The sequence below is a fragment of the Panthera onca genome, chromosome X (genome assembly GCF_046562875.1).
Source record: "Panthera onca isolate mPanOnc1 chromosome X, mPanOnc1 haplotype 2, whole genome shotgun sequence".
Lineage (NCBI taxonomy): Eukaryota > Metazoa > Chordata > Mammalia > Carnivora > Felidae > Panthera > Panthera onca.
The window spans coordinates 36674491-36694654 of record NC_138357.1 but is presented as its reverse complement, the minus strand read 5'-3'; positions in this window follow the sequence as shown (position 1 = coordinate 36694654).

Genomic DNA, 20164 nt, shown 5'->3' with positions numbered 1-20164 from the left:
ACTTTACAACTGAAGCCTCCAGTAAGTCAGTGATTTAAAAAATTATACTTTTCATGCTAAAAGAAAATAAACTACATTCCCTGGCATTGTTGTTTAAGTAGAAACGATACAAAATTAAATTATATTCATAACGTGTTATGTCTTAGAATAAACAAATTTCTAACAGTTGTGTATTTTAAATATATCAATTTCTGTGAAATACAAACAGAAATAAAATTAGGCTCACTTTTCTCAATTACATGGCAATACATTCTAAAAGGATGCTGCAAAGAACAAGCATGGGCTTTGCAGCAAGAAGTCATGAGTTCCAGGGGTGCCTGGAGAGCTCAGTCAGTTAAGCATCTGACTTCGGCTCAGGTCATGATCTCACAGTTCGTGGGTTTGAGCCCCGCGTGGGGCTCTGTGCTGATAGCTCAGAGCCTGGAGCCTGCTTCGGATTCTGTGTCTCCCTCTCTCTGCCCCTCCCTTGCTCATGCTCATGCTTTCTCTCTCTCTCTCTCTCTCTCTCTCTCTCTCTCTCTCTCTCAAAAATAAACATTAAACAAAAAATTTTCAAAAAAAGCCATGGCTTCCAGTCCCTGGGCCACCTCCTAGTTAGCAGTGTGGCTCTGGTCAATTATTCTGACCTCTCATTTTCTCTTCTATAAAATGGAGAAATTAATCATTTCTTCCTTAAATCTTCTCATGTGGATCAAATTGCTAAATGCTATATACACTGTTCTTTATTATTTCTATTTCGGAGGACACAAATCGCCCCTTCTGCATTGCTTAGTGAATCCCTGGATGCACGTTACGAACTAGAAACCTGCAGTCAACGCGGTACTCATTTTGTAGACTGGTATTTACTCTTCAGATACATGACTATTCTATAGTGGCCTCTCTTTTCTTCCCATAAAAAAAAAATTCCTTCTAAAAATAATCAGAAATGGGGCGCCTGGATGTCTCAGTCCGTTAAGAGTCCAACTTTATCTCGGGTCGTGATCTTGGGGTTTGTGAGTTCAAGCCCCGTGTCGGGCTCTGTGCTGACAGCTGGCAGCCTGGAGCCTGCTTTGCATTCTGTGTGTCCGTCTCTCTATACCCTCCCCTGTTCATGCTCTGTGCCTCTGTCTCAAGAATAAAGTAAAATAAACATTAAAAAATTTTTTAAAAATAATTGGAAAGCTACTTGTGTGACATCATTGGTCCACGTAGACACCACAACCTTCCCAACTTTCTTTTTTTTTTTTTAATTTTTTTATTACGTTTCTTCGTTTTTGAGAGGAAGAGAAAGACAGAATGCGAGCAGGGCAGGGGCAGAGAGAGAGGGGGACACAGAATCCAAAGTAGGCTCCAGGCTCTGAGCTGTCAGCACAGAGCCCGATGTGGGGCTCGAACCCACGAACAGCAAGATCATGACCCTAGCCGAAGTCGGACGCTCAACCGACTGAGCCACCCAGGTGCCGCCCCGCCTCCGCTTTTAAAATTTTTTTTATTACCCTCCTTTTTTTAGGATCATTTCTAGTTCATAGGCACATTGCATTGTTGAGAGTTTTCCCAATTTAGGTGTGGTGTTCATTTTCCATGCGACTTGATGTGCAACTTAGAACCTTGCTCAAACCTGAATGATGGCCTGTCCAGTGGCCTTCCAGTCTGAGGAAGGAAAGGAGTTAAAACAACCACTAGTAAAGTTTTTCTTTTTTTTCTTTTACATACTATCAAATTGATTTGTGCTAAAATGCTTAGAAAGGACCTCATATAGATCCAGCCAAGAGGATGGTTTTTGTGAGTTTGGATAGGTAACTAAGAAACTCTTGCCAATATATAAAAAAAAAAAAAAAAAAAAAAAAAAAAAAAAATAGAAGGAAAGCAAAGAGTTTCGTAAAATTGTTCCAGATTATCAGCCGTTTCCCATAATAGCTTACGGTGTGCAGCTTTCTCTGGCAATTCGGTATTTATGTTTTCTGTTTCATTTTCTATTTGGGGCTAAAATGGCCTGGTCTTCACCTCAATATGATGACAGAGAAGGCATTTTACTTTCCAAGTGCCTCAGAGCATACTCTGAATGGGGAGGATGTGAAATGCAGAAAAAGAATAACTCTATAGCAAGCACCAAATGGTGAGAAGATTACCTTCTTTCTGTGAAAGATGCTGTTACCGGTGCGTAGTTTTAACTCTGTTGCCTATTCTCAGAAAACAATGTGTATCAAGCAGGGAGGGAAACTTCTTTAGACCAGCCCTTCATCCTTCCTCCTATCCCTTTTTGTTTTTATTCGGTCTTCCTTTCCATTTCTACTCTTCCTCACGTATTCTGTCTCCCTTTATGTCATTAAATAGAGAGAAGCATGAAGTTGGTTACAAGGCGTTTGAAAAGTCTTTCCCCGCTGCCACCAAGAATACGGAGGTATCGGAAAATACAGAACCGTCTGGGTCTTTGGGCCTTTCTCAGATTCTTCTCCATGGCTTGAAGTTATTGTGAACTGAGACGAAGCGGTATTACCTGGGGGATTAACATAAAGTTACTGTGTGGGGTGCCTGGGTGGCTCAGTCAGTTAAGTGTCCGACCTTGGCTCAGGTCATGATCTCACGGTTCGTGGGTTCGAGTCCTGCATCTTTCAGCTCAGAGCCTGGAGCCTGCTTCAGATTGTGTGTCTCCCTCTCTCTCTGCCCCTCCCCCGTGTGTGTGCGCGCTCTCTCCCATGCTCTCTCTCTTTCTCTCTGTCTTAACACTAAACATTAAAAAAATTAAAATAAAGTTACTGTCTACAGTTAACTTCAAGGCTTATTAGAGGCTGGTGAGCCAGAAGCAAAGCTGTAAAACTGTTGCACGACATATTTTTTCTTAACTGAATGAGCCTCAGTTTCTTTGTCTGTAAAACTGGGGGGGGGGGGGGCGGTCATACTAATACAAAATGACTATTAATTATAGGAGAGAGGTTCTAAATCGTGGGAGGACCTTAATGGCCTTAAATTTCAAGATAAGAAATGCGGATTTACACAACAAGAAGTCATCAAACTCTTTTTAAGCAGGTTAGTTTAAAAAAAAATGTTTATTTATTTTGAGAGAGAGAATCCCAAGCAGGTTCTGTGCTTTCAGCACAGGCCCCAGGGTGGGGCTCAATCTTGCTAACCATGAGATCATGCCCTGAGCGGAAATCAAGAGTTGAATGCTAAACTGGCTGAGCCACCCAGGCGCCCCTCTTAGGTTGGTTTTAAGAAGATTGGTGCGACGGCAGTGGGTAGCAGAGATTGGGGTCAGGAGAGACTAAAGGCAGGCAGATTATTTGCCATGCGCAGTTTATGTGCAACGATAATAACTGCTAGCATCACCATATGCCGGGCACTGTGCTCATGTCTTTTTTGTTTGTTTCCGTGTTATCTCCTTTGATTTCTTCACAGATGAAGAAACTGAGGCACAGAGCAATCAAGAAATCAAATGCAGTTAAGAAATTTACCTAAGGGGCGCCTGGGTGGCTCAGTCGGTTAAGCGTCCGACTCCGGCTCAGGTCATGATCCCGCAGTTTGTGAGTTCGAGCCCCCCGTCGGGCTCTGTGCTGACAGCTCAGAGCCTGGAGCCTGTTTCAGATTCTGTGTCTCCCTCTCTCTGACCCTCCCCCGTTCATGCTCTGTCTCTCTCTGTCTCAAAAATAAATAAACGTTAAAAAAAAAAAAAAAAGAAATTTACCTAAACTGTTAACTTAGGATGAGGTCACCATCGACGAGCTGAGTCAGGTTAACCGAAGAAAGGCCAGGATTTGACCCCAGACTCTGTGGCCCCAGAACCCTCACGCTTAAACACTGCGGTGTACCGTCTCTAACGTGAAGGTCAATAGCTCTCCGAGTGTCATCCATACTCACCCATTAGCATGACTTCGAAGAACATTTGACAGTTTGGGGCTCTTCCACGGAGAACGATTATTCCGTTGCCTTACACGATCTGGGTATTAAGGGTCTTGGATTTGTGAGTTTTTGTTTTTTCAGAGAACTGAAGCTCTTCCCTTCAGGCGTTCGTTTTCAAAACTTTGTTTATAGTGAACATCTTCCTAAAATATACCGTAAACTTCACTGTCTTTCTAGAGTTTCTTTTTCCTTTCGAATGTGATTGATTCAGGGTTTTTATGAATGTCAATTCTTTTTTTCCTTCAAGTTTGTTTTCTTTGATTTTTTTTGTAATTTTAATTAAAAAAAAAATTTTTTTTTTAATGTTTATTTATTTTTGACAGAGAAAGAGAGACAGAGCATGACCGGGGGAGGGGCAGAGAGAGAGGGAGACACAGAATCTGAAACAGGCTCCAGGCTCCCAGCTGTCAGCACAGAGCCCGACGCGGGGCTCGAACCCACAGACCGCAAGATCATGACCTGAGCCGAAGTCGGACGCTCAGCCGACTGAGCCACCCAGGCGCCCTGATTTTTTTTTAATTTTTAAAAATTAAGTTATTTTTTTTCTCCCAAGTTTTTATTTACATTCCAGTTAGCTAACATATAATGTAATATTAGTTTCAGGAGTAGAATTTAGCGATTCGTAACTTTTATATAAAACCCAGTACTCATCACAATAAGTGTCCTTAATACTCATCGCCCATTTAACCCAGCCCCTCAGTCACCTCTCCTCCTCTGAAAGCTATAGAAAGCTAAAAAAAAATATCAATTCTTTTACTTTGGAAACTAAACCTTTAGAAACTATTAAGGTTTGGAATATGGTGTGAACTTATAGTGAGTGACTGTCTTCAGATACATTGCCTCTTTCTTTTCTCTCTCCTTCCTTCTTTCTTTCTTTCTTTCTTTCTTTCTTTCTTTCTTTCTTTCTTTCTTCATTCCTTCCTTCCTACCTCCCTGCTTTCCTCCCTCCCTCCCTCCTTCCTTCCTCCCTCCCTCTCTCTTTCTCTCTCTCTTCTGACTGCCCAGCTCAGCGATTTTCTCAATTGTGAGTGAGGCCTTAGTTTCCCCTTTGGCTGTAAGCCCCCAGATCTCTCATAGACGCCTCTTTTCTCCTTAAATGTGATCTGTTGCCTCTGATCACAGATGTCCGTGGGTCTGCTGCTTGTTACTCTTTTTGGTTTTTGTAACATAGATCCTTTTCTCCCTCTGCTTTTTATCTCTTTCCATTGTTTTTCTCTGATCTCTCTCTCTCTTTCCCTTCCTGCCCTTTTCTTTCCCTGGGTAAGAAGTAGGGGGAGGCTGTGTAATATTTTACTCCTTTTCTCTGACCAGTGAAATAATCATTAACAACAAAGCCTATAAACGTTGCACTTTTGCTTCTTAGTTATTTTCATGATTTCTTTCTTTCTTTCTTTCTTCTTTCTTTCTTTTTTTGAGGATTCTTGTTTGGTTTTAATAGCTGAGATTAGAAGACATCTGAATCTGGAAAACTTCAGCTCTATTTTATTTCTAGGGTAGAAAGTTTAAATCAAGCATCTAACTTCGAACAACCTAAGTTGTGTTACCTTTAAATTTAATTATTTCAATAGAAATATAAATAGCAATGTAGCAGATGTATGCCAAATATTTGTATGTTAAATATTTGAATCTTTCAACCATTTTCTGTTTTTAAAATATGTAAGTTCTGAAAACTTATGTCCACACAAAAGCTTGCACATGATGGCTTTTAGCGGCTTTATTCATAATTGCCAATTGTCAATTGCCAAGATGTCCTTCAGTAGGTGACTGGATAAATGCACTGGTACATCCAGACAATGGAATATTATCCAGTGCTAGAAACAAATGAGCTACAAAGCTATGAAAAGACAGCAGGGATCTTTAAATGGGTATTAGTGAGTGAAAGTAGCCAATCTGAAAAGGCTACATAGTGTATGATTCCAACTATATAACATTCTGGAAAAGGCAAAACTATGGACGCAAAAGATCACTGATTGCCAGGGTTGAGGGTTGGGAGGAGGGATGAATAGGTGGGGCACAAGGGATTTTTAGAGTAAAGAAAACACTCAATATGATACCATAATGATAGATACATATCATTTTACATTTTTCCAAGCCCACAGATTGTATAACACCAAGAATGAACCCTAATGTCAAATTTGGAATTTGTGTGATTGTGATGTGTCCATGGGGGTTCATCAATTGCAACAGGTATACCAACTCTGGTGGTGGAGGGTGTTGATGTTGAGGGAGGCTAGGCATGTTTTGGGGGCAGAGAGCATATGAGGAATTTTTGTGCCTTCCCCTTCATTTGGCTGTGAGCCTAAAACTGCTCTAAAATAATAATCTTTTTAAAAAATTGAGATAAAAGTTGACATGTAGCATTTTGTAAATTTAAGGCATAAAATGTGTTGATCATCGTAGGGTTAGCTAATACTTGTGTCATGGCACAGAGTTATTTGATTTTTCAGGGAAACTCTTTAAGATCTAGTTTCCTACCAGGTTTGAAGTTTATAATACAGTATTGCTGACTGCAATCACAAGGTTGTACATTAGATCTCCAGAACTTATCCATCATCTAACTGCAACTTCATACCCTTTGACCAACATCTCCCCAGTGGTCTCACCCCCAGTCGTTGATAATTACCATTCTACTCTCTGTTTCTATGAGTTTGGATTTTTTAGATTCCACATATGAGGTCATTTTCCTTTGTCTTTCCCTATCTCACTTATCCCATGTAGCATAATGCCCTCAGGGTCCATCTATGTTGTCACAAATTTCAGGAATTCCTTCTTTCTCATGGCTGAATAATATCCCATTGTATAATTATATCACCTGCATTTATACATTCATCTATCGATGGACACTTAGGTTGTTTGCATATCTTGGCTATTGTGAATAAGGCTGCAATAAACATGGGCACGTACATATCTTTTGGATACCATGTTTTCGTTTCCTTTGGATATATACCCAGAAGTGGGGTAGCTGGATCATATGGTAGTTCTATTTTTAACTTTTTAAGGGATGTCCATACTATTTTCCATAGTAGCTGCACCGATTTCCACTGACATCGACAGTATGCAGATTTCTTTTCTCCACATCCTTGCCAATACTTATATTCTTTACATATTTTGGATATTAACTCTTTATCAGATATATGGTTTGCAAGTCTTTTCTCCCACTCTGTAGGTTATCTTTGCATTTTGTTGATTGTGTCTTTTGTTCTGCAGGCACTTTTTAGTTTGTTGTTGTACCACTTGTCTATTTTCGCCTTTGTTGCTTATATTTTTAGTGTCATATCCGAAAAACAATTGCCAAGATCCATGTCAAGGAGTTTTTTCCTTATGTGTTTGTCTTAAGAGTTTTATGGTTTTAGGTCATGCGTTAAAATCTTTAATCCATTTTGAGTTAATTTTTGTAGGTGGCTTAAGATAGAGGTCCAATTTAATTTTTTACATGTGATTGTCCAGTTTTCCCAACACAATTATTGAAGAGATTATCCTTTCTGCATTGAGTAGTTTTAGCACCCCCCCCAAATATTAGTTGACTGCATCTATAGGTTCACTGTGTTTCCTATCAAAATTCGAATGGCATTTTTTTCCACAAAAAGAAAAAAAAACAAACTAAAATGTGTATAGAACCGCAAAAGACCCAGAAGAGCCAAAGCACTCCTGAGAAAGAACAAAGCTGGCATCACACTTCCTGATTTCAGACTGTATTGCGAAGCTATAGAAATCGAAACAGTATGATACTGGCACAAAAATACATATCGGCCAAAAGAACACAGTAGAGAGACCTAAAATCAACTCCTATGTAAAGTCTTAATAAAAAATTATGAAAGTTCGTGACTATAAGATGATATTACTTTTTAAAATTGTTACAGTTACTCCAGATGTTTAAAAAGTGCATCTCAACAGTTCTGAGACAATTGAACGTGCTTCTGTTAGGTTCACTCTTCTCGTTTAGAAAATATTTGAGTCAGGGGCGCCTGGGTGGCTCAGTCGGTCAAGCCTCAGACTCCAGCTCAGGTCATGATCTCACAGTCTGTGAGTTGGAGCCCCGTGTCGGGCTCTGTGCTGACAGCTCGGAGCCTGGAGCCTGCTTCAGATTCTGTGTCTTCCTCCCTCTCTGCCCCTCCCCTGCTCATGCTCTGTCTCTCTCTGTCTCAAAAATAAATAAACATTAAAAAAATTAAAAAAAAGAAAATATTTGAGTCATACTCAAGATACTACTGAGTTAAATCTGCAAGGACCATTAACTTTTGAAGAGAGTTCTTTGGCACTCAGGATGTATTTGAGATGTACGTGGGACTTTAATAGCAAAACAACAAAATGAAACAGTCACTCTGATTCTCTGAAACAGAAGTTTCTTTTCCATAAAGTAAAACTGCTTGCCTTTATAGATGCAAATTCTTGTTAATAAAATCGCCTCCCTTTAAAACGTGCTTTCAAACACTAAAATTTATAATCATTTCCCCTAGATTAAAAAAAAAAAACATATGATATTTTTCTGAGGACCTGTCTACTTTCGGTTTAGTTTCAAACTGACAAATGTTATCAAGGTTCATCTAAATTAAAGGTAGGAAAAACAGATGTTTCCTGGGCCTTAAACTTATTAGAAAACATAAGGCTGCTTTGTCCCTAATGGATTTTCTTAAGCACAATCATGCAGGATGGCCCTATCACTGCTCTACCTAACAAGCTGTTTTCATTTGCTTGTGAATCTTCAAATGAGAAAGGGGGTATATACTAGTCTGTTTACATTGCCTGTAAATCAGGTCAGGGCACCAGAAGCAAATCTTCTCCAGAGGAAGAGTTGAACTTGATAGGTGGAAATTGCTTAAAGTAAGGCGAACCTTCTGATTTATACATTGAATCGGAAAGGTGCCATTGCATCCAGCTTCTGGAACGATTTTGCCTGAAGAATTACTGAGAAGGTGATAGCTTTTTCAAGAATGATTTCTTCGGGAAATTGGATCACTCTAGAAAAATGGAAAATATTATGAATGGCATGTGGGATGGTCCTGCAGACTTAAACCTTAAGACGCTATCCATTGTGGCTGGGTCAGCAGGGCAGTGTTACGTTACTTTAAGGTCATTGTTACGGGTCATGAGGGGTTAACCACAAAATGCAAGACCGAAGCATGGTTGGGTAGACTCTGTCAATAACTGTGAATCTATATAACAAGCTTACATGAGTCACATGATTTTGTCCTTAATCCCAGGGCCCCCGGTGGCATCTGTGGGCAATGCGTTGGCACTGGGGATTGAGACTATATGGTCAATCCAGAAAAAGTTCTCTGAGGCCTCATGAAGTCTGGGCTATAGTTTCTCTAACAATCGCAATACAGATGGAACGTATACTTAAATCACGTGTGGCAACATTTATTTGGTCAAGTGTTAGTGAGCTTTGCGTTGAGAAAGATCCCCAGGTTTATCTGGACGGAATGTTGAGATTAGATAACAGTGTGTGCCATAAACCGGGAAGTGGGTGCAAATTTGCCAAGCAATTGCCATTTCTGGAGTGGGAGTTGCTGCTATCTCTTAGGCTCAGTCTTATCATCTCAGTCTGATCTCGGCTGGCCCGGTCCTTCCTGATGTTCTACCAGGTTCTCTCGCCTTAGTAAGTTATGACCAGGGTAAATTTTTCCTGTCGATTTTAGGGAGGCTTTGAGAGGAATCTGGCCGTTGAGACCAGTGTGATTATTTGTCTGCTCACTGATGAGATCACCCCTTGAAACCCGGATTGGAATGTGGTCTTACTGTCCTTCTTTTTTGTTTTTTGGTTTTTGTTTTTATCTGGGGCTCCCTATATTGTGAGACTGGATTCTGACACTATGGTGCCACAGCTTTCCATGAGCCAGGTGGATAGTCAGGCTCTACCTTTAATAGTTAATTACTTTTAACTCCCCAGACTAGACACATGGTTTCACTCATCTACTTGCCTGTGTGTGCATACTCTGGAATGACTGTTTTCCTAGTACCAAGTATCTGCATAGACTAAAATCAAGGTCTCTTGGGCAGTCAGAAACTCCTGTCTGTTCTCCTGTCTGCTTTGTCCTGTGCTTTTGATTCACGAGGCTCTCTTAGGCCAGAACCACTGGCCCAGAGCTTTACTAGCCATGTTGTCATTTGGAATTTGACCACACCAGGTTCGTGTCTACGTGTTCAAACGCTGACTTTCAATTTTCTTTCCTTAAGCGTTGGTACATATGCTTTCGAGGTTTCTATTTCCATGTCCCTCACCTATGACTCATTGCTTCCTGCAACCTTTAACCTGTTAGTTCATTTAGACTGTGATTTTCATGTGTTATGCAAACCCTTAGTTCCAGGTTCCCACCCTCTCTCCATAATGCAATTTCCCAATGTTGACAGAAAACGCAGTCAGGTGAATCAGGAGGTGGGCATGGGGTCAGGTGAATGATGTATGTGGCCTGTCCCATAGGATCAACACAATGTCCTATGGGACAGAGGAAATTTAGGGTCTTCAGAAACTAGTCCGGGCACTTAGAACACAGTATCAAGGCTGCAGTCTCCAATAATACCCTTTTGGCAGGCCGAGAATATCATATTTGAATTGGAATCACTTGTTTCAAGCATGCACTCAACCAGACAAAAACAGAGGAATGAAACAGTGGAAATAGGCTTATAGGTTTGTACCTAGAATGAATCGGTAATTCTTTAAAATGTAGGGTTCCGTACTGTGGTGAAACCACTTTGCCTCCGTGCTTGTGTGTTCAAGACGTAATTGAAGAGCCAGAAGGGACTTTAGGGATCATATAGCCCAATCTCCTAATTTTACAGATGAAGAAACCAAAGCCTGATGAGGTTAAGTGGCTTGTCATCTTACATGCCTTCCTTTCCAGGCACGACTCTGTCTCTCTCCACAGTTGCATTGTTTTCAAATTATGAGTGACTCAGCTCACTTCAAAGGGCAAAGACCTAATTTCCTCCCGATTGAAATGAGGCAGTCACAGGGTTTCACACAAGAAAATTGAAAAATGATATATGTGGCTTCTTTCTTTGTTCCTTTCTGTTTTTGCCTCTGGATCAAGAGGCAAGGGAAGCTGGGGAATCGTTGGAAGCGAGGCAAGACCATGCAAACGCTGCATGGAGCAGAGGACACATCCATTAGGGAAAGCAAACAAACAGCTGCTCATTGGTGGAGTGCAAACAGGCAATTGCAACTGTCTCTTTCAGCAGAGACGGACTAGCCTGTAGCTTCAGGAACTCTGCTTCTAAATTGCTCAGAGCCTTAGAAGATGTGGATGTTGACACTAAAGGGAGTAGACTACTCCCTATTAAGTGCTCCACCTTTGATATGAAAGGAGGACAACTCGGAAGGGATTCGAGTCCAGTTGGAGGATACCGCTCTTCTTTTAACAAAGAGAAGATGAAGACTCCCGGTTTAATGGAACATTCCCCATGATCTACTGTGAAATTGTTCATCTGAGATGTTTTACTTAGGATCCCATGCAATCTGTCTGCCTGTTACTAACCCGGGCCTGCCTTCCTCATTTGTTCGTTCTGTGGTTTTTGTTGTTGTTTGTTCAGTCATCTATTCTGTAGGCACTTATAAGTGCTTACTCGATTCTATGCACTATTCTGGATGTTCGAGATAGAATGTGAAAACAAGTCGAAGCTCTTGCTTTGGAGAGGCTTCAGTCTAGAGTGGAGAGAAAGGATAAGTAAAAGAGCACAGTCTGATAAAAGATGCGATATAAGGTATCCTCAAGGTACGGTGGAAAAGCAGAGGCAAAGCACTTACCTGTCTCAGATAAACAAGAAAAGCTTTCTGGGAACACTGGGCTTTGGTTAATCTTGAAGGAAAGCTAGGAGCTGGGAAGCAGGTGAAGGAAGAAATCAGAGAGAACAGAATGCACAAAGGCAAGGAGGCTGAGATAGCCTGGCGCATTCCGGGGATCCACAGGTATTCAGTCTGTCTGGCCTGTACAGATTGAGGAGTGGGGTAATGAAAGAAGAATCTGGAGAAGTAAACAGGGGCAAGGACTTGGTGCGCTGAACATGGCTGAAAGTCGGTGAAGGACACTAAGTGTTATACAATCGAAATATTCCTCTTTTTTTCATATTCAAGTTAGTTAACATACATTATAGTCTTGGCTTCAGGAGTAGAACCCAGTGATTCATCTCTTACGTATGATACCCAATGCTCATCCTGAAAAGTGCCCTCCCTAATGCCCGTCATCTCTTTACCCCATCCCCCACCCACACTCCCCTCCAGCAACCCTCAGTTTGTTCTCTGTTCTCTGTTTTATCTTATTTTTCCTTCGCTTCCCCTATGTTTATCTACTGAGTTTCTCAAATTCCACATACAAGTGAAATCATATGATATCTGTCTTTCTCTGACTGACTTGTTTCGTTTACCATAATACCCTCCAGTTCCACCCACGTTGTTGCAAGTGGCAACACTGGATTCTTTTTCATCACCAAGTAGTATTCCATTGTGTATATGTGTGTGTGTATGTGTGTGTGTGTGTGTGTACCACATCTTTATCCATTCATCAGTTGATGGACAGTTGGACTTTCAATACTTTGGCTATTGTTGATAGCACTGCTATAAACATTGGGGTGCATGTGCCCCTTTGAATGAGCATTTTTGTATCCTTGGGATAAATTTCTAGTAGTGCATTTGCTGGGTCTTAGGGTAGTCCTATTTTTAATTTTTTGGGGAATTCCATGCTGTTTTCCAGAGTGGCTGCACCAGTTTGCATTCCCACCAACAGTGCAAAAGGGCTCCCCCTTCTCCACATCCCCACCAACAACTGTTGTTTCCTGACTTGTTAATTTCCATTCTGACTGGTGTGAGGCAGTATTTCATTGCAGTTTTGATTTGTGTTTCCCTACCATTGAAATATTCTTAAACTCAACACATTGTAGGGGACAATGTGCTTTTGTGAAAAGATCGTTGTCTTTGGAGTCAGACAAATCCATGTTCAGTCATTTCTTTATGGTGGACATTGGGCAAGTTAGTTAATGGCTTTAAGTATGCAACTTTGCCATTTAACGTGAGGACGATTATTTCTGCTTCATGTTTGCGGGGTAGGGTTAATAAAATATGTGAAATCACCAAGGATAGAATTCGTAAATAATCGACGTGCATTCATCTTATACTCTTCTTCCATTTCTTTCTTGCTTTCTTCCATGTACATTCTGACTAATCCTTTTTTCCTTCTCTCCCTCTGGAGATTCACTGGGTTTACAGAAATTACCGGTGTCTTGTGTGGCTTTATGTCCTGGTTTATTTAGTGCATGACATTTAGAAAACAATTCTGTGCAAGTTCTGTCCTCATGGTAATAAATGTCCCAGAGCACAGCAATGTCCACAATTGATTGGGTCTGCTTGTTGTTGACGGGTGATGTATTTAAATGATCCTGTCACAGACATGAAACATGAAACATTTTTGCAATTTGTAATCAGAACTTTACCTAACAAAAATTATTGCAGCTGTGGTAGGATTGAATTCACTCTTTCACTCCCCTTCTCCCCAAACCTATCAAACTGTCAGCAGTCTGCCTTTGGGGGAAAAAAAACAAAAAACAAAAACTCGACATTGTTTGGCTCTGTTGTTTCCCCAGTGTTACCATATGCAGTTCTTCTGCTTGTGCTGTAGGAAGATGTCTGAACTTTTTTATTGAGGTGTAATTGACATACAACATGATGTTAGTTTCAGGTGTACAATGTAATGATTCCTCACTCGTATACACTGTGAAATGATGTAGAATGTCATGGTTCAACACACGTATAAACTGTGAAATCATCACCACAATGTTTTGTCACTATCCATCACCATAAAAAGAAGAAAAAAAATTCTTGTGATAAGAGCTTTCAAGATCCACTTTCCTGGCAAGTATCAAATATGTACTACAATACCATTGACTAGAGCCTCCGTGCTGCCTACCACATTTCCATGAGAACATTTTTTTATGTGTTTATAAGAAAAGATCATTTGCAATATATTGTGTTTGGTCAAAAAAAAAACAACCTCAAGAAGCTAAGAAGCTTAACAGGCTTGAAGAGAATGAGTTTCCATAATATTCTAAACTAGAGTGACCATCAGATACGGATATTGGCGGGTTGGGCATGGAGTTCACATAGATGAATTTGGAGCATTTGTCTTCTCAGTCACCTAATATAACTGGTATCCAACCTCCTGTCTAATTGCTGCCAATTAATTAGGGAGCCTCTGCTTCACCAGATTCAGTGATATGATAGACATTCTCTATTGCTTAATAAGGGCAGAACATTCCATCTTTGGACTGCTTTTACTATTTAGAAGGTGCTCTCTGATATGAAACTAAAATGTCTTCTTAAATTTTTTTTGATGTTTATTTGTTTTGGAGAGAGTGAGACAAAGTACGAGTGGCGGAGGGGCAGAGAGAAAGGAAGACACCGAATCCGAAGCAGGCTCCGGGCTCCAGGCTGTCAGCACAGAGCCCGACACAGGGCTCGAACTCATGAGCCATGAGATCATGACCTGAGCCGAAGCTGGATGCTTAAGTGGCTGAGCCATGCAGGTGCCCCTAAAATGTCCTTTCATAATCATTGGTCCTATATTTATGACTTAGCGCCAGAGGGAATAAGCTGAATCACTTTTTTTCACCTTAAGACCTCTCGAATCTTTGGAACCAACTCAATTTTGACGACGTCTCTCTTCCACTACTCTTTCGTCTCAGCATAACATTTCCATTTCAGTCAATGGTTCCCTATAAGAACTGATTTCATGTTTCTTTACCATCCCTGTCAAGTGCCTTCGAATATGTGTACATATACTTCTCAGAGGGTAGCAGACAGAATGCTGCTTTTGTTGGCCATATCACAATGTTCTCTCATATCCAACTTCCTATTGACTAAAGCTCTGATTTAAACTTTCTATTATATATGATCTATCACAACCAGTCCTTCATGATCTTTTACAATTTTTGGTTATGCTTCTTAATGTGTCTTATATCTCTTCTGCCTTCTGCCATCTCCAACTATGGCAGATCAACCTTCTCTTTCTTCATCCAAATAATTGATACAGTTGTTGAACATGAAATAGCAAGGCCTCTAAAAAGAACCACCCCTGCTGATATCATGATTTCAGACTTCTTTGCTCCTGAACTATGAAGGAATAAATTTCTGTGAAGGAATAAATGTCTGAAAGAAAGAAAGAAAGAAAGAAAGAAAGAAAGAAAGAAAGAAAGAAAAAGAAGGGAAGGAAGGAAGGACCAGGAAGTTTATTTATTGGAAATATTCTAGTATAGAAGTTCTTAACCTGGGACTCATGAACCAATAGAAGCTTGATGAATTTTATGCAAATGTGTGTATGTCTATTTTTTTCTGGGACAAAATTCCATAGCTTTTTATCATATTCTTTTTTTTTAATTTTTTAAAATGTTTATTTATTTTTGAGAGAGAGAGAGACAGAATGTGAGTGGGGAAGGGGCAGAGAGAGGGAGACACAGAATCCAAAGCAGGCTCCAGGCTCTGAGCTGTCAGCACACAGCCCAACACGGGGCTCGAACTCACGAACTGCGAGATCTTGACCTGAGCCGAAGTCAGACACTTAACCGACTGGGCCACCCAGGCACCCCTAGCTTTTTATCATATTCTTAAAGGTGTGCATAGTCCAAAGAAATTAGGACATTGTATATACTTTGCATATCACGTACCTCTGATTTTCAAGACCGTTGACCATGTCGGAGAATGAAATGAAGTTACTTTAAGCTAATATCATTTACATTTTTAGTTGCTCATGAACACTTCTTTTAATAATCTATCATAGAATCTTTCCCGTGACTCAGGTAGTCAATCATTCATTTAACAAATAGTTATTTAGTTCTTGCTCTGTACCAGGAACTATTCTAAACACTGGGGCTAAAACACAGATAAGGTCTTTGGTTACATGTAGCTTAGGTACTAGTGAGGGAGTCAGACAGTAAACAAACACAGAAGTTAGATAATTTTAGGTAGTGGTCACTGCTCTGAAGAAAATAAGATAACGACATTGGGTAAAAAGTTACTGAAATGGGGGCAGGGCAGTAACTAGATGAGTCAGGGAAGGTCTCTCTAAGAGAATGGTATTTTAGCTTCGAACTAGTTGACAAGGATTTAGTTCACAAATATGTAGGGGAAGAATAGTCCAGGCAAAGATAGCAACAATGCAAAGACCCTGGGGCAGAAAAGATCTTGAAGTGTCCAAGGAAGAGAAAGATGATCAATGTGACTGAAGCATAGTGAATAACGGGGCAATAATAAGTGATTGAATTTAAATTTTTTTTTTTAACGTTTATTTATTTTTGAGACAGAGAGAGACAGAGCATGAACGGGGGAGGGTCAGAGGGAGGGAGACACAGAATCTGAAACAGGCTCCAGGCTCTGAGCTGTCAGCACAGAGCCCGACGAGGGGCTCAAACTCACGGAGCGCGAGATCATGACCTGAGCCGAAGTCGGCCGCTTAACCGACTGAGCCACCCAGGCGCCCCAAGTGATTGAATTTAAATGGGAGGCAACACAGTTTTGGCAACGGTGAAAAATGCAGACTTTGTTCTAACTGCAGTGAGGGTTGTAGGATGGCAATGATAAAGAATGTATACTTTGTTCTAAGTGCAGTGAAGTTTGTAGGAAGCAGCAGGGTTTCATGGTCTGATTTACATTATTCAAAGAGTCTAATTGTTGCGTGTGGACAATTAATTGTACAGGAGCAAGAGTAGAATGGAGACACTTTGCCTGTCTTTAAGTGTGGAATCTGCATTCTTTCTCATCTTAAGAGAGAGAGAGAGGGGCGCCTGGGTGGCTCAGTCGGTTAAGCGGCCGACTTCAGCTCAGGTCACGATCTCGCAGCCCGTGAGTTCGAGCCCCGCGTCGGGCTCTGTGCTGACAGCTCAGAGCCTGGAGCCTGTTTCAGATTCTGTGTCTCCCTCTCTCTGACCCTCCGCTGTTCATGCTCTGTCTCTCCCTGTCTCAAAAATAAATAAAACGTTAAAAAAGAGAGAGAGAGAGAGAGAGAGAGAGAGAGAGAGAAGAAAGGCGTGCATCTTTGGCAGTCTTCCATGATTTATTCTCTTCTCCATGAATGCTCAAAGACAATTAATATAGATTCACCAACTGTATACATTCTTGGATTTACTTCATATGTCCCAGGAGACTGAAAGGTGGATTTATACACCTTAAACCATTTGTTTCATGTAAAGAGGCAGAAGGCAGTCATTGAGTAATCCACGAAGACCAGTGGAGGGTCTGCTGCACCAAAGAGTAGAAGGGTTGTAGGACAGTAATGGAAGCCAGGTTGCCCAGGGTTGTGTTCTCCTGAATTAGGCTGGCAGCCTGTCTCCAGATGAGGAATTCAATCCGGAAGGAGACCCGGTATCCTGAGTATAGGCCACACAAGAGGGCCAAGAGTAGCAAATAAGAGTCCCTGGGATGGTTTTTTTTATGTCCAAGGAACATGAGTCACTTGAAGAAGTAATGGCCCACCCAGGCATTGGTGGCCATGAATAGAGGCCATCTTGAGCCGTCTATTCATATTGTTGTACGTTCACAAAGTGACGGTGCAAAGGAAAGAGAAGTTAAAGAAAATGGGATAATCTATTTTCCTGGTGGCCTAGAGCAGGGATGGTGCAGAAACAACTTGTCTCTTTCCATAACATTCCTTCACCTCAGAGCACAGAGAACATGGAAGCCAGGGAGTGGGAAGACATAATGCTCCTAGCTGTGTCTCCTGGCTGTGCCAGCCAAGTCTTCACCTGGGGTCAAAGGGGAAACTCTCATGGGAGGAGTAGAGGGCCCATGTCTCCCCTCTGGGCTCCCCCATGTACGTTGCCTTCTCTCCGCCCCCCTTGCCAGGAATCTGTTGTGTTTTTCTTCTCCCAATTTATTGTGATTGCATGTGTGTCTCTACCACTCCCCCCATGGGGGAGGGTGATATACAAGGCCCTCCTGGCTCCACTTTTTCTACCTTGGAACTGTGCCAGATAAAATCACTTCTCTTTGTTCAGTTTTTTAGAAAGAAAGAAAGAAAGAAAGAGAAGAAAGAAAGAGAAGAAAGAAAGAAAAGAAAGAAAAGAAAGAAGAAAGAAAGAAAAGAAAGAAAGAAAGAAAGAAAAGAGAAAAGAAAGAAAGAAAAGAAAGAAAGAAAGAAAGAGAGAGAAAGAAAGAAAAGCATTTAAAACACTAGAATCCTAGGTTTTGGCATGCATGCATGTGTTTTACAATGTTTTCAACCTTCCTAGGCTTAACTTTTTTCTTAGCAATGGTTGTGTTTTACACTTTTCAGCTTGAAATAATTCTCTTGACAGGGAAGACAGAAACAAAATAGGATTTAAAAGAGTCTGCTTTTCTCATGTTATCCATCACCCTGGACAGCTCTCTGGTTTATGTAGGTATTCACTTTATTTTTTTCTGCTACATCAGTGTAATTTATAATTGTATCATTAGAATTGTCTTTTTGAGAGTTTCCTTGAACCATATCTTGAATCCCAGTATCCCATACTATCTCTGCCATTTACTACCTGGGACAAAGTATTTAACCTCTCTGTGTCTGTTTACTCAACTGTATGATGGAACCAATAATATCTATCTCCTGGAGCTGTTACGAGGATTTAATCAGTTAAACATATAAAATGCTTTTAATAATATGCAGCACATAGAAAATGCTCAATAAATGCTAGCTGCTATTATTGTTGTTGGTATTATTATTATATTTGGGGCATGAGATTCAGGCTCCATACTTCTTTCCTATCACTTCACTATACCAGCCTTGGAATGTCTATTCTTTGATTCAATGTCAGCCTTTCTTGACTTTTTTTTATTGTTCACTTTTTTGGCATCAACTCCCGAGGCAGCATTTGGGGGGAAGTTATGCAGACCTGAGTTTGAGTCCAGGCTCTGCCATTTGCTAGCTCTGTAACGTTGAAATAATACTGATTACTCTCTCCAATCTTCAGCTTCCTCTTTAGTAAAATGGGGATAATATTCTCTCTCATTATTGGGGAGGGGAATATATGTAAAGCTAGTAAAGAGCATGGTCTGTGGTAAAAGCTCAATACTTTCACATCTGCTTCACTTTTCAGTGTTTTTACACTGCCCCAACCTTGTGCTATCTGTAGGGAAAATGAGAACTGTTCTTAGACTATGATTCTCAAAACAGGATCTCTTCTCCAGCCTGGCCTTCTGGTCAGCAAGGCTGCCCCTCTCAAGTTCGCAACCTTATGCCCATTTCTTGGCAATTCTTGGTGCTTTGATGCCCTTGAATACCACCAGTCATTTTGAATTACTTGATACTTGGCTTTTTCTCATTGTAGTGCAATCTTGAGTGGAATTCAATTTGTAATTCGTACCACAATCAATGTAGTTTTCAGGGAACAAATATATATGCAGTGCACTTTAAATTTTTTTTATTAATATTTGTTTATTTTTGAGAGAGAGAGAGAGACAGAGCGTGAGCAGAGGAGGAGTGGAGAGAGAGGGAGACAGAATCCAAAGCAGGCTTCAGGCTCTGAGCTGTCAGCACAGAGCCCGACGCAGGGCTTGAACTCATGAACTATGAGATCGTGACCTGAACCGAAGTCGGACACTTAACGAACTGAGCCACCCATAACAGACTCGTAAATATAGAGAAGAAACTGAGGATTGATGGGAGGGGGTGGGGAAGAGGGGAAAATGGGTGATGGGCATTGAGGAGGGCACTTGATGGGAGGAGCCCCTGGGTGTTGTATGTAAGCAGTGAATCACAGGAATCTACCCCCGAAACCAAGAGCACGCTGTATACACCCTAAGATAGCTAACTTGACAATAAAATATATTTAAAAACAAAAACAAAAACAAAGAAGAGACCAAAAAAATACATAGATGCAGTGCAGACTTTTTCTATCTATGCCATTCAGTAGTGATGAATCCAATACCGTCAGTCTGACCTATTTTTTTCCCCTTACTTTAGTTTGTCCTACATTAGCCTCAGTTTCCTCATTGGTAAAATAAGGATCAGTACCGTACTGAACTCACAGGGTCTTGGTGCAATATAAATAAGATAATTCAGTGACAGTGCTTAACATAGTGCCTAACTCACAGTAAGTGCTCAATAAATGGCAGATACATAGACATAGATATATAGGAATACATAATAATGGGTGTCTGAATCATACCGACATGGACCTGGGTTCAGTTCCCAATGCTGCTGCTGATAGCAGGGATCCCCATTTCCTCTGATTATCATTGAAAAATCTATTACTCTTATATTCTGTCCACTCAACCCTTGGCCTCCCCGCTAAATAACTCCCTGCATGTACTCAGACAGATAGCTATTTGCCTCTG